This window comes from Canis lupus, chromosome 32 (assembly GCF_011100685.1).
Source record: "Canis lupus familiaris isolate Mischka breed German Shepherd chromosome 32, alternate assembly UU_Cfam_GSD_1.0, whole genome shotgun sequence".
In the NCBI taxonomy this organism is placed as follows: domain Eukaryota; kingdom Metazoa; phylum Chordata; class Mammalia; order Carnivora; family Canidae; genus Canis; species Canis lupus.
Window position 1 is genome coordinate 21,537,684 of NC_049253.1, and position 14,677 is coordinate 21,552,360.

Here is a 14,677-nt window from a genome sequence, read left to right on the forward strand (position 1 = left end):
ATGAGTTCCGAGTTGCTGACAGATATTTTTATGGAATAAATAGGGAAGTTATTGGGCTTTTTTTTTTTTTTTTTTGGAAGCTAATTGGTTGCCTAGGAGTCCTTTTTCTTGTTTGGGTCATGATAGCTAAGTCAGGAAAATAATTTTGTTCAAAGATGGTTTGAACAGACTTGGCATTTGGGGATTGGCTTGTGTTCTCTGATTTTTTAGAAGAAGCTGTACATTCCTGTAGGGTTAGGTTAAATTTCCTTTGTGTGTCGGCATTGACCAGCTCCCCTTTGTCACTGCCACAAGTGAATCCATCTTAGTTTGGTTCTACAGGTTGGTTCTGGAATGTGAAGCAAATAACATTAGCAACAACAAAGAGAAAACTGCCAGGATGCAAAATCATTGCCAGAGAGACTGTGACAGGAAGAGGAAGTAAAACCGTAAGGAAGTCTAACCTTTCTCCTTCCTCTTGCTTTCCAGTCTTCCACTACTTGCCCCAACCAGAAAAGACTGACAGGGAGATGGCTGGAAAGAAGAAATTGGGTTTGCCAAGTCCTAGTCTCAGTATAACATTTTAGTATAGGCAAAGGTGTTGTTGAAACAGAACCAAAAACTTAGTAACCTACACAGTTCATGCCCCTCGACTACTCATTTATTTTCTGCATAGATTTGAACTCCCACGTAACATTAACAACCTTCCTTTGGCCTACTAAACACATCCCTTCCTTTTATTTTATTTTTTTTTTAATTTTTATTTATTTATGATAGTCACAGAGGGAGAAAGAGAGAGAGGCAGAGACATAGGCAGAGGGAGAAGCAGGCTCCATGCACCGGAAGCCCGATGTGAGATTCGATCCCAGGTCTCCAGGATCGCGCCCTGGGCCAAAGGCAGGCGCCAAACTGCTGCGCCACCCAGGGATCCCAACACATCCCTTCCTTAAACAAAACCATGACTTTCCTCTAAAGGGTAAGACATATATGTGAACAGTTATTGTTTTTCTGTGTATGTACTATGGTGTACTCTGTGACAATAGCTTCCATCACTGGGAATTATTAATATCTTCTTTAAAAAGTCACATTGCTACCGGAATATTCTCTAACTTAAAGACTAAACTGCAAAATTAAACCAGCCTAAACTACCAACCAGCCTTATATAAAACAATGAGATGACATGCACACATGAAAATTGTGGGGTAACATGCCTGGAGTTTAAATCCTTCATTTCAATAATTAGGTCACAGTTCCCTTTCTTTCACCATCCATTGTATATTACTTTTGCTCCAAGCCAAAACCTTGGCTTGTTGGGGTTCTTTGAATCTGAATAATCAGTGTTTCTACCTCTTTTTTTTTCCCCTTAGAATAATTTTTCATTTACTTTTACTATTTGACGTGGAAATAATAAAAGGTATTTCAGGGAATTCACAGGGTTCCTGGCACTGGCACAGTCTACCATGCCCTTATAATAAAGGAGGCTGCCAAATTCTTCTTGATCATTACCACAACCACTAGAGTGACATCTACCTACATTTTTTTTCCTATTGATTCCAAGCCATGGAAAGTACAGAATGGCTACATAACAGTCCAATTCAATGGACCTCTTGTCATGGCCCCTGGTGTAGGCATCTCTCTTTTTGGAAAGTAAGAGCTCCAAACTGACATAATTCCACATTGCAAGGAATGGAAGTTAAGAAATTCTGTGAGTGTGTTGTAGGATTTAATGAGAAGAGCCATTTCCTCATGTACCTTTGATTCCAAGACTCATTATTCTGGCTAAAGAAGTAAATAGGTATCCCTGGGTGACGCAGCGGTTTAGTGCCTGCCTTTGGCCCAGAGCGCGATCCTGGAGACCCGGGATCGAATCCCACGTTGGGCTCCCGGTGCATGGAGCCTGCTTCTCCCTCTGCCTATATCTCTGCCTCTCTCTCTCTCTGTGTGTGTGACTATCATAAATAAATTAAAAAATTTTAAAAAAAGAAGTAAATAGCATAATAAATTAGTCACTGGTTCAAGCATAAACTGGATCTTCTAGGATAGGACTCCATTGTTTCAGGATACTATCTCCCAATTGCTACAATCAAATACTATTGAGATAGTAACTGAATAACCAACACATAGTTATGTGGAATAAAATTTTACTTTTTTTTTGACATTTTATGTTAATTTACATTTTTGACAAAATATATTCAATTTTGAACTCTTTACATGCAATTATGTTTTATTTTTAAACCCTTAGATCATTGTGACTTGATTACAAGTCAGGATCATGATAGAAATAGAGGGTTTGGGGGATCCCTGGGTGGCTTAGTGGTTTAGCATCTGGCTTCTGCCCAGGATGTGATCCTAGAGTCCCAGGAATGAGTCCCGCATCAGGCTCCCTGCATGGAGCCTGCTTCTCCCTCTGCCTGTGTCTCTGCCTCTCTCTTTCTCTGTGTCTCTCATGAATAAATAAATAAAATACTTTAAAAAAAAAGAAATAGAGAGTATGTAAATTGAGCTCAACAAATAAAGATGTTAAAAGGAGAAAAACAGAAAATTTTCAAAGTTGATCCACTTAAATTTTTTTAAATGCTAACAATAAAAATGAGTATACGTCTGTCAAATATGATGTATGGAAATCCACAAAGGAAATATTACTAAATATTTTTTTTATAATTTTTTTATTTTATTTTATTTATTTATGATAGCCACACAGTGAGAGAGAGAGAGAGAGGCAGAGACATAGGCAGAGGGAGAAGCAGGCTCCATGCACCGGGAGCCCGACGTGGGATTCGATCCCGGGTCTCCAGGATCGCGCCCTGGGCCAAAGGCAGGCACTAAACCGCTGTGCCACCCAGGGATCCCTATTACTAAATATTTAATGATAGTTAGATACTAAATCAAAATAATAAAAATAAGAATTATAAAATTATAAAAATTTCTTACTTATCATTTAATTTTCAACTTGAATAGGTCAAATGAAATCATATTATATTATTTACTGGATGACATAATTAATGATCAGAACAATGATAAAGAGAATTACTCATACCGAATTTATGATTCAGAACCTACAAATGCAACTCTAGATTGCCTGTAAGAATATGAAAAAAAATATGTTAATGAAGTTGGTAAATTAGTCAAGAAAAAACGAAAGTGTATTTTTTATCATTTGCTATATCTATTGGATGATAATTCTGGAAAACAGTAATCACATTCATTCTGAGAATACATGATAATATTTCTAACAAAGCATAATCCTTTTCAAATTTATTATCACAATTTTCTTTTCCCTTATCCTGGCAGAGTACTTAGATTTAACTTTACACCAAAATTATTTCAAATGAAGAAAGAAACTGTAGAAATGAGATTTTTGAAAACTGAAGTAAAAAACTCATAATATCTACCACTTCATATATTTGAGATGGATATCTCAATGGCATTAAAAAACATTCACATTATTGTGCAACCATCATCACCATCCATCTGCAAAATTTTTCATCACCCCAAACTTAAACTCTTCACCTAATAAACAATAGCTCCCCATTACTCTCTACTTCCAGAGAACTAGGTTTTCCTATTCTAAATTCAAAAGCAAAATATTTTGTTTTTACTATTACTTTTCTCACAGCCATTTGGAAGATCAATTTTGGGATTCATCTATGATTGGAAACATTTAAACTGACAAATAAATGAATAAAACAGGAAATCTCACTAGCACAGAAACACGAATACAAGCAGTTACCAAAACCAGGGCAAAAAAGCATGAATAATCAGTAAGAAATCAATAGCATTCAACACAGACCGGTAATTAATGGCTCATATAGAACGGGGCAATGCTGTTCTTAAAAGATTCCTAATATTTCTTCAAAATTTAGCTAAACACAATAATGCTTTTGTGGTGATAGTACAGTATTTTTAGAAACACTGGAAAATGACTGAGAAATATAATGGAAGAAAAACCAAATATGAAGACAGCTAAAATATTAAAACAAATGATTACTATCTAGAAGAAATAATTCAGAATGCTATTATTAATGCAAAGGGCATGAAAGTGAGAGAGTATATCATACCTAAAATAGAAAAGGAATAGCACACAGTTCAATTAGTTGGTAAGGGAAAAAAATAATGTTGAACAACTAGTATTTACCAGTAGATAGTAAAGTCCCAGATAAAAAGATAGAAGTAAAACTTGAAGACATTCCCACTGGTTTTCTAACTGATGAAAAAGGATAGGTTTTCGATGAAATAAACTGAGAAAATATTTTTTCACTTTTAAGCTTTGATTTTAAAGACAATTGTGTAACCATTCAAAAGAAAGTACCTATAAACTAGAATGGATACTGTCTCTATGCCAAACATGGCTTATAGTTTGAAATTTTCTCAAAGGGAACATGGTCTTAGTTGTGCCAATAGCACTAAACATGTTTGCAACAATTTAAGATTATATAATATTTTCTGGATCTACCTTTAGATGGAAGAACTTAATGAAACATGTATCTTATTTGACCTCCCAATGACTCTCAGACACATTAGGGAATGCTGGCTAAATTTTATTACTACTCTTAGATTTAATTTAGGAAAGATAAAATTCATTAGCAGAGTAAAGGAAATATACTGATGATCTCAAATCAAGATCAAACATTTTTTGGTAGAAATGAAATTTTTGTTTGAGCTACATGTAGTTATTTAGCATGAACTACTAATAATATAAATCATAGTAGCAATAGCTTACAAAAACTAATTTAAATTTGATTATTTTACTTTAAATTTCATTAAGATAAAGGCAAGAAAATAATTTTTCTGGAATATATACAACATATGAACTTTACACGAACTTATTGCTTTTCCAGACTTTGCCAACCTATCAACAGCCACCTAGTAATGAATAATAGTAGGTAAAATTCAACTGTATTTGTGATTTTACTGACTTCCAGTGATTTTTTTTTAAATAGCTCTACATTTGTTATCACTGTCATTTTGAGTTTATGCTTGCCAAGGCTGAGGAAACTATGGAAGCAACCCCAAGAATCCTCAGATAGCATTGGAAAATAATTATGACAAATTTGCTATAACCTCGGTTCTCCTCCATCTCGCCCACCCCACTCTTTTATCGCTCAGGGAGCAGGTGGTGGACAAACGCCATTGGACCAAATACAAAACATACATGCCATTGAATCTGATTTAAGGGCATGGAGCGTTCTCACACCTTTCAGATTATTACAAGCACTGAAGCCAGCAGATGAAAATGAGATGGCTGATGCTAGTCCCTTTCCAGAACTTTACCAGAAAGCAAACTCATTTGGCCCAGCAAAAGCCCAAGCTGGAAAATACTCAGAACAAGTCCCTCCAAGAATATTCCAGTAAGTAATTGATGAAGATAATTAAAATGTTAAATTAATAAGAAGGGTGAGAAAGACAAATGAAAGAAGTAAAGTTACATCATTATAAAGTGCAGGTAGGATTAATTCAATGAATTTTAGTTTGTGTGGCTCCAGTTCAGGCAATTTTCAAGTAACAGTCACAGCTCCATTAGAGAAGTGCAAAATGGGGTAACCATCCTATCAGCTCTTAGAAGAAATCAGGGAGTCTGACCCACAGGGCCATAGAATTTGTCTCCTAAGGCCAGAACTCACTAGAGGGATGAACAGATACCAGGACTTCCATGCTTCACTTCTGTACTAGATCTCACATTCAGGTACCTACAGCAATTCTAAGTTTAACTTTTTTTTTTTTTTCCTAAATCATGTTTTATAAAATTGCATGTGTTTAATCTCTTTTGCAAAAGCTGTTTCTTCAGGATAAAATAAACTCTCATTGAGAGTCCCTGTGGTTTGCTTGAAAAAGTATTTAGGAGATCAGTCAGTATTCAGAAACTGCAGAGTTAACAAAATAAAGAGAAGCTTTCTTTTGGAAACAGAGAGTTCCCTTGTTAAATTTGTGAAAGCCCTTGTCCTACTAGCGTGTGGCTTGTAACAATGATGTGGTCTGGCTGGGCCTCCAAGTGCTCACCCGTGTTTGTTCTCCATTTCTTCCTTTTGCCAGGACCAAGGATATACATTTAACAATGAAATCTTCCAAATGCTAGTAAAAAGCACAGAACTTGAGGATGCTTGGTGTTCAGATTTGTTGGAGAAATATCTGATCATCTTTGCATATTTAAACTGAAGTGAGTTAACTCACATGCTTTTTTCCTACGTAACATATAATTTTCTCTCTGGTTTGAAGGGTTTTTTTGTTGTTGTTGTTTACATTAATGCATATGTTCTCTTTTGTGTATATTGGGGGAAATAACCCTTTTAATATGTCAGTAAAAAATTTTTCCTTGTGTTATTTGGGGGATGGGGCATTCCTCTTTGCTCTTGAGGAATAGTTTCCATTTCCGTTTCATGGAAGAACTCTGTTAGCATCAAAAGCAGGCCCTAGCGACCCAGTGGGGTGGATGTCAACCACAGATAAAAAGACAAGTATATTAAAAAGGCCATGTGCCTTCAATGAGTTATTAGGTGAAAGATTTTTGCCTTTGGATTTTTTTCCCTGAAGACATTATCTCTTAATCTGAAAGAAAAGGGAAAAGGAACATCTATTTTCCTCTTTTAGAGAATGCCAAATATAAAGTAATTTTTAGAATTTATTGTATTCTTAAAGGTTGCAAAAGCATAAAGAACTGAGAATATATTACTACTTAGTTTAGAGTTTCTTGCCTGATGATTCTGAAGTAAACTTTTCTGAGGTGAGAATGTGATTCAGCTCTGTGTTCTGTATAACTAACTAATACTGAACACAAAGTCTCAAGTACTAATGTGGCTTTTTCACTACATGGAAAAGAAAAAGCTGGATGCTCCTGTTAAAATATCCAATGCCTGTCGTATAATTTGCTCTGAGCATCTAGGAAAGATGGGAAAAATGAAAGAAAGAGGCAAGGAGGGAAGGAAGCCAGAAGGAAGGCAGAAATGAAAGAAGGAAGGAAGAAAGGAAGAAAGGGAGGAAGAAATTATACCTTAGAATCTGAGCTGGAGTTCCTTGTAATGGAATTATGAAACTGTAGTACAAATAAGTGTATAATACAATTAGGAATTTGACAATTTTATTGTTTGTGGTACTGGGTGACATTTAAAGGTTATATGGTTGTTGTTTCATGTGAATTTTCTGGATGAGTGTTTCTATTTTTAGCTCTGGACATATTTTTTTTTTCACAGAAATTCTTAATCTGCCTTTAATTTTGTCCTCTACATGTCTCTAAGAAACCAAGGTTAGATGCAAATGTCATTGAGAAAACCTTAATAGCTCAAATATTTTTGTCACTCATCTGGAAAAATTGGCCTAACTTGAGATAAAACAAAGTTTGCTTAAGATCCACTTTTCCTACTAAGATTTAATCCTTTAGAAATAAGTAGAAAATCTTTTTTTTTTTTTGACTCTATAATCAAACCACACACCTTTATACTATTTAGGGAAAAAATGGCACAGATGCAGCCATAAGAAAAATTGAAAGGATCTTACAAGGAAAAGAATGGGAAGGGAGCAGTTTCATAGTGATGCTAAAAGATATAAGGCTTTTAAGATAGAGAAATAAGCATCTCTAAACAACCCATGAAAAAAAGAAGGAAGAAAGACAATGCTAACACAGTTAATAAAATGACCCAGGTGCAAAAAAGTAGGGGTTCTTTAATCAATCTGGGGCCTTAGGTCCTTATAGCTGGGGATCAGATTGCGAGTTTCTTCCTCTTTTCAGAGAGCTGGAAGTTGACTCCAGTGGGGTTGACAGGAAAGATCATGAAAACTTTCTGGGCCACTTCCCAGATGTATAACTGAAGGTCAAGAAAAAAAGAAGAAGGAACAAGAAAAAGCAGAAAGTATTTTCACCACATTATTCCCACTAAGGCTCTACTCGTGATTTATAAATCCTATTAATCCTCAAAAAGTCAATAACAGAATTACTAATACAAAAGAGATGGTCCGTTAGGCCTAAAACTCACTGATGTGTTGTGTCTCAGGGTGCTAGATATTCCCAGATTTTATTTCGCCTTTACCCTGCTCTTTCTTCTCCGTACTATCCTCCACTAAAATTAACCAGGTCTTCCAGGGGGATTTTTGAAACCAGATTTGGAGGCAAGAAAAGAGTAGAACATTCTTCTTGTTCTCAGACATACAAACTAAAAAGAAAACAATAACAAACCATGAATCCAGTCTTGAATAATCCCTTGGCAATACAATGATATATTGGGGGTTAAAATAATAATACAGTTATTATAAATCTATAAAGAAAAATTGTTACATAGTCATTATTGCTTTGTTTAGGAATATGTTGAGTTTATCAGAAGAGATATGTTCATACACACACACACGCACACAGACGCATGTGTATGGATTTTCTGCCTACCTAATTTTCAATGTTTTTATTCAAAAGTTGGTATTTTGGACATCTGGGTGGCTCAGTGGTTGAGCGTCTGCCTTTGGCTCAGGGTGTGATCCCGGGGTCCTGGGATCAAGTCCCATGTCAGGCTCCCTGCAAGGAGTCTGTTTCTCCTCTGCCTATGTCTCTGCCTCTGTCTGTGTATCTCTCATGAATAAATAAATAAAATCTTAAAAAAGGGTTGGCATTTTAATCAAAGCAAAATCTTCATCTGTATGACAAGTTTTATTGCTTTTCTGCTAAATGTCATATAATGTTCTATCAGCAATACAACAGCAAACGAGCAGACACAAAATCCCTGTTTCTATGATGCTAACATTTCATTGTGCATTTTACCATCTAGATTGGTCAACATTTATCCTCCAAATTAGGATTGGTGAGTATAAGAGAAATAAAATTAAGAAGTGCCCTTAAAAGTATTATAGGTGTAGTATAGTCTAGTAATTTTAAGGTAGGAACATGATACATAACTAGTAGGAAACATGAGGATCTTTTAATAATGACACCACTTTACTTCAGTCTCTGATACAATTCAGCATAGTTTTAAGCAGTAATAACTTGCAGATCTCTGGCAATGTCCATGTCTCTTAAGTTAAGAGTTTTAGGGAGAACAGCCCTGGTAGAGCTGACCAGAAAGATGAATGATTGTTCAGATTGATGTTGGCTCTGTGCACAAGTTGACCTCCAATGCCCTGGGCATTTCTCTACCAACCTAGCTACAGCTCTCATCCTTTAATATCAGTTCACTTAACATTATGCGTACAAAAAAGACAATCATCCAAAGAGAAAATCCAATCCTACAACCAAAATACAAACTAGATCTTGGTTTGGGAAACTAAATAGAATTCAATCCAAGACAATTTTTGTTGACCAGAGAGAGAGAGGACCTGAAGGATTCACTTAGCTATCTGCTTACCTTGATTCCACTGAAAGCATTGAGTAGGGCTTGGTGATACCGTTTGGGAATTACATGATGTAAAAAGAGGAGGCAATAAAACATGAATTTTATGACAACCTTTTGATTCTCAGACAGGAATTGGGCACTGATCACAAACGTGAATCTGAAGAAGTAATTCCATGAGGATTTCTGCAATGGATTCTGTGAGCGTTAGCATCTCCTTGCCACTTGTCTACTTTCTGCCAAGCAAGGCCACCACAGAGTGGAGACAGAGAACCTAAGACTTCTCAAAGGTCAAAGGCTTAGATAACTCATTTACATGAATTTAGGGAACCTCTTGAATTCTGTAAACTCAAGCCCTGTGGAGCAGGTTTTCTATGCTGTGGATATGAGGTGGTGACAAAAGGAAAGTCAATGAAACCAGAAATACAAAACTTAACAAAAAGAATACAACAAATTGCTCCCCCTGAAATGTATTAAAATATTCCAGCCAGATACAGATTCCATCTCTAATAATATACATATAGAGAAGTAGCTCTGTATAACATCCAGATTTAGTCTTTTATATCTCTCTTGTAATTTTTCTGCTTCCACTTTCGTTAGAGATGATAAGTTGGTCACTGTATTATATATAATGTATATACATATATATATGTATATAGCATAATACATGTATACATACACATACATACACAACTTGTATGTGATAATTGTCACTCTAGAGCCTTATTTTTTTCACTGCAAATAAACTGTGTCTCTTATACTCTTTGGAGCATTGTTATGACTCGCACTATCAACAAGCAATTCATTAAAATTTGTGTTTGGCAATGGTTAAATCTGATTTAAAAGCTGTCCAGAAAGAAAATGTGTTTCATAGATGAGTTAAAATTTGCCTCTATCTCAATGTTATGAAAAATAAATCTGCTCCATTTCACATTAATTTTTCCACCTTTTTAATTTTGCTTAATATTGATTGCCCTCCTATTTCACCTGCTACTCAAACTGAAAACTTAAGGTTTTCAAGATGATGCCTTCCTTCTGTACCTTTCCACTTTACCTTTCTATTTTGCCCAAGCTTCTTATTGGCATCTCTTTACTAAATCTTAGGGGGGAATCTTGCTCCCCTCTAAATTCCTCCCCAAACTTTATCCTGGCTCCGGTCAGTTGGGACTTTCATACTGTGATTTGCACTTCTTGCTCATCTCCTTATCTCTGCACTGTTCTGTGGGATTGTTTGTTTTTGAGGAAGGATTTAGTCATTTAATCCAATTTGTTTATCCGTTTCTGCAGCAAAATTCCAAGGCAATCCCTACACAGTTTACATCTCAAAGGCAGGTTTCAGATCTTCTGATTAAGAATTAAATAGGAAACATTTGAGCTTGACCCTCAATTGACATAACAAGTCACACCAGCTTTTTTTTTTTTTTTAAGATTTTATTTATTTATTCATGAGAGAGAGATTGAGAGAGAGAGAGAGAGAGAGAGGCAGAGGGAGAAGCAGGCTCCACGCAGGGAGCCTGATGCGGGACTCGATCCCGGGTCTCCAGGATCACGCCCTGGGCTGCAGGCGGCGCTAAATCACTGAGCCCCCCGGGCTGCGCCAGCTTCTTTTTTCTAATGTTCAGCCATGTTCCTCAGCACAACCTTCAATGGTTATACCCTGTCATGTCCCCAGCACGCGCCGAGTGCCTCTTTAGAAGTGCGTTAGGCTCTGGAACCAGACTGGGTTGGAAATCCTGGATTTGGTATCCTGGATCTGCTGCCCACTAGCTGTGTAACCTGGGTGATGCAATCAGCATCCCCGTGCCTCAGTTTCCTCACCTGGGGAAAAGAACCAAGGGTGGCACCTCCCTTGTATAGTTGCTGTGGGGACTGAATTAGCACAAAGTTCTTAGCTCAGCGTCTTCATCTAGAAAGCATTAAACAAATATTAGCCATCATTTCATTTGGAGGATTGATGAAATAGAAACACCTCAATGTTCTATTCCAATTAAGACTTCAGTTCCTCTTTAACATCCCTCACACCTCTTCTTGGACCCCTCTGGTGTTGGCCGGTGCTGTCACCTTCTCTGTGAGCCCCTGCTGTGCCTGGACCCTGCCCACGCCTTCAGGATGGACTTCAGGAACACCGACAGCATGACCGAGGACTCTGTTTCTGAAGATAGCTTTCATGTTTGAGTGTGCACAGCTTTAAAACGTGCTCTGAAACCTGAAAAAACAAAACAAAACAAAACTCTCAATCTCAAGCACAACTTATCACTTTGACATATTGCAACACACCTGTTCCCAGAAATCTTTCCATGCATACCTTGTCTTCCCTTTACTACTTTGTTATTTTTAGTCATTTAGGAATATGAATACATTTCCCTGAAGAATTTTTAACATTCATTACTGTTGTCCTGAAATCATTTTAATTTTTTTTTTGAAGATTTTATTTACTTATTTGACAGAGAGAGAGAGAGCACAAGCAGGGGGAGTGGCAGGCAGAGGGAAAGGAAGAAACAGGCTCCCCACTGAGTAAGGAGGCTGATGTGGGACTGGATCCCAGGATCCTAGGATCATGACCTGAGCCAAAGGCAGATGCTTAACCAACTGAGCACCCAGGCACATCTTGAAATAATTTTTTTTGTTGGTCTTTGTGCATCTCCAATTAGATTTTCAACTCTATCCAGTTTTCTTTCCTACAGAGTGTAATTCATTTAAAAAACTTGTCCTAACATGTACCAGATACTATTACATGGGATACCACACAGTCTTCATGATGACCCATGAGGTGAAGAGAATTATCCTCATATTGATGAGCAAACAAACACAGAGACTTTAAGTAACTTGCACAAGCAGGACTTCAATCTGATATTTCCATGATATTTCATTTCATCTCCCACAGAGAGTTTACTCAAGGCACTTACAGAGTACTTCTGGACTAAACAAGTGCCTAATGTGAACGCGGCCATGAAGTAACATGAATTTCTCTTGGATGAAGTTTGGAAAATTAAATTTTGGAAATGTGTGTACTGGTAGTGAGGCAGGCAGGCTGAGTCCAAGAACCCAGAGGAGGGCTCCACAGGACCAGCCAAGAGGGTCCTTGGTCTCACACAGGATGGAATTCAAATGTGAGCCCGAAAAAGTTAAAATGAGTTCATTAACAGGGTGAGTAACAGACAGGAATAGCAGATGGAGCATCTGGGAGACTCAGGAAGGAAAGGAGAATGAGTCTTATTGTTGCTTGCAGCTGGGGGTTTATATTGGAAAAGGATCTAGGGTACATGTTTCTTCAGGAATCCATAGTAGCATCCAATCAAAGGGGAGTGTCATGAGAACAATAGGTGTTATGCCATAAATTACTGAAGGCAGGGTTGTTGTCATTATCATTTGAGGTTTGTTTGAAGCAAATGTCCTGCAACATGTTTGGGATCTGGCATTTCTTAGGTGTTAACAGATGTTTGGGGCCTAGGACACAACTCAGAGAATGATTAATTTTCTTGCTTCCCACCTTGAAGTAGGAACATAACTTATCAAGAGCTAAAACATGGAACATGAGTAAATAGGGCCTGGCCAAAAATCAGTAGAGATGGAGTCTTTCTAAAATGGGGGCCTTTCAGTTTTCCTACTTCAGTGGAAGTTGTAGAGTCAGACTCATTTGAGGTTAATGCTTGGTTTCAACAACTTCTGAAGCATGGACTTAAGCAACTGATCTAATCTCACCAAGTCCCAGTTTCCTCATTTATGAAATGGGGTATTATCAGTCTCCCAGTGTTTCTGAGAGAGTAATTAGATTAACTTGTATAAGGTACATATCATGGTGCTTGACTCTTAAAGAGGACTCAAAGCACGTGTGAAAAAAAAATTCTTTAGGTGAGAGACCTAAAGGTGAATTGATGTTTGAAATGAACAATAAAAATAATAAGCTCTGGAGGGACAGAGGAGCGGAGTCTAGGAGGTAGGGCTGGGTATGGGGGATGAGTAGATGATGTGGGTGAATTTAACAAAATGAAGTCTCTACCTCAAAAGTCAATTTTTACATCTGTATTTAAAACAACAACAACAACATTAGCATAATCTAGCATTTATTTAGATATCCTCAAGAAAACCTAATGATTCATTATATAATTTTGGTTCTGTAGAGCTGTTACAGAAATGCTCTGCTTGCTTTATCCTACTTATACGTTCTTGCTCTCAGTACTCACAGATCACTGTGCTTCTCTCTAGGAGACAACCAGCTTTACAGCTCAGACCAACAGATCTCCTCTTACTTCCTGAAAGGACATACTATTAAGCTTGGATTTCAATACGATGGGCCTTACTAAGGAAAAGAGACCAAAAAAAAAAAAATTAAATTCATGGGGAAACAAAGAAATTCGAGCTCCTAAGCAAATATAAACTTACTTCTGGATATCCTCCAATGCACTTTTTCTTAGTGAATTCTTTCTATGAGTCACTGGTGTGGTAAAATACTAGCAAACAAATTTCATAATCACGTAATTTCATGATCTTTCTCTGCCAGACTCACATTCTGCTTCTTAATTGTTTCTCCATACAATATACACTGGAGAGGCATGACAGGATTCGATAATCCAAAGACGGCATCGTGCCAGTGCCTTCCCATGCAATAAGGCAAGTGAACTTCCCTGTGTTCATGTGTGCCAGGAAAAGTGCTTTATGTATGAGTGAAGCTCACAATACATTGGCTGATATGGATAGCTTTTAACATCTTTATTTCAATCAAGAGCAAGATTGTTACAGTTCGCTGTGACAATGTAGTGCTTGGGCCTCATAGAATTGTATCGTTTGTTCTATGTATCTTCAATTTTGCAAGAGTCCTGAGCATCTCCAAATAGAAAATTACTTTTGAAAGGTGTAATACGCTGCTCCAAAAAGCACGTTCAATACAAATTGTTCGTCATCTAAAATTACGTATTAAATCTGGCTCTTATCAAAATAAATATTAATGTTGTTTCACCAAGCAAAAGTGGACTTTATTGGGCACAAAGGGAAATTCTTTTTCTCGTTTCTTTCAACCCACAGTAGCAAAACTGTTATTTTTTAAGTGGTGTTCAGTTTTATAGTATAATATTCTTATCTCCTTTCATTATATTGCAATATTTTTTCATGTGGATTATGACCTATAGGAATACAATTTCTCTCTATTTGTTGTACTATTAAGGCAAAGGGTATTTTGATAGATTTCAATATTCTAAAACTTTAGAGCAGGTGTAAAATTTAATTAAAATAAGTATGTGCCAATAAGAGTTGTAGAAAATAGGACTAAATATATATTGATCTTGGTTCTTATATTAGAAATATTATTTTTAACTTAAAATAGGGGTGTGAATATCTAATTTTCTGGTATCTATTAATTTTTCCATGATTTTCTGAAAAATCAACATAGATAAAAATCT

At 36.7% G+C, this 14,677-nt stretch overlaps 1 long non-coding RNA gene across 1 annotated transcript; it reads left to right on the top strand.

The window, feature by feature from the left end:
* The first annotated feature begins 360 nt into the window (after positions 1–360).
* Positions 361–14,176, top strand: LOC111095027. The gene is made up of 4 exons (XR_005382837.1): positions 361–428; positions 5,086–5,327; positions 6,010–6,133; positions 13,488–14,176. It is a non-coding gene; the product is annotated as an uncharacterized LOC111095027 (long non-coding RNA).
* Positions 14,177–14,677: the final 501 nt, after the last annotated feature.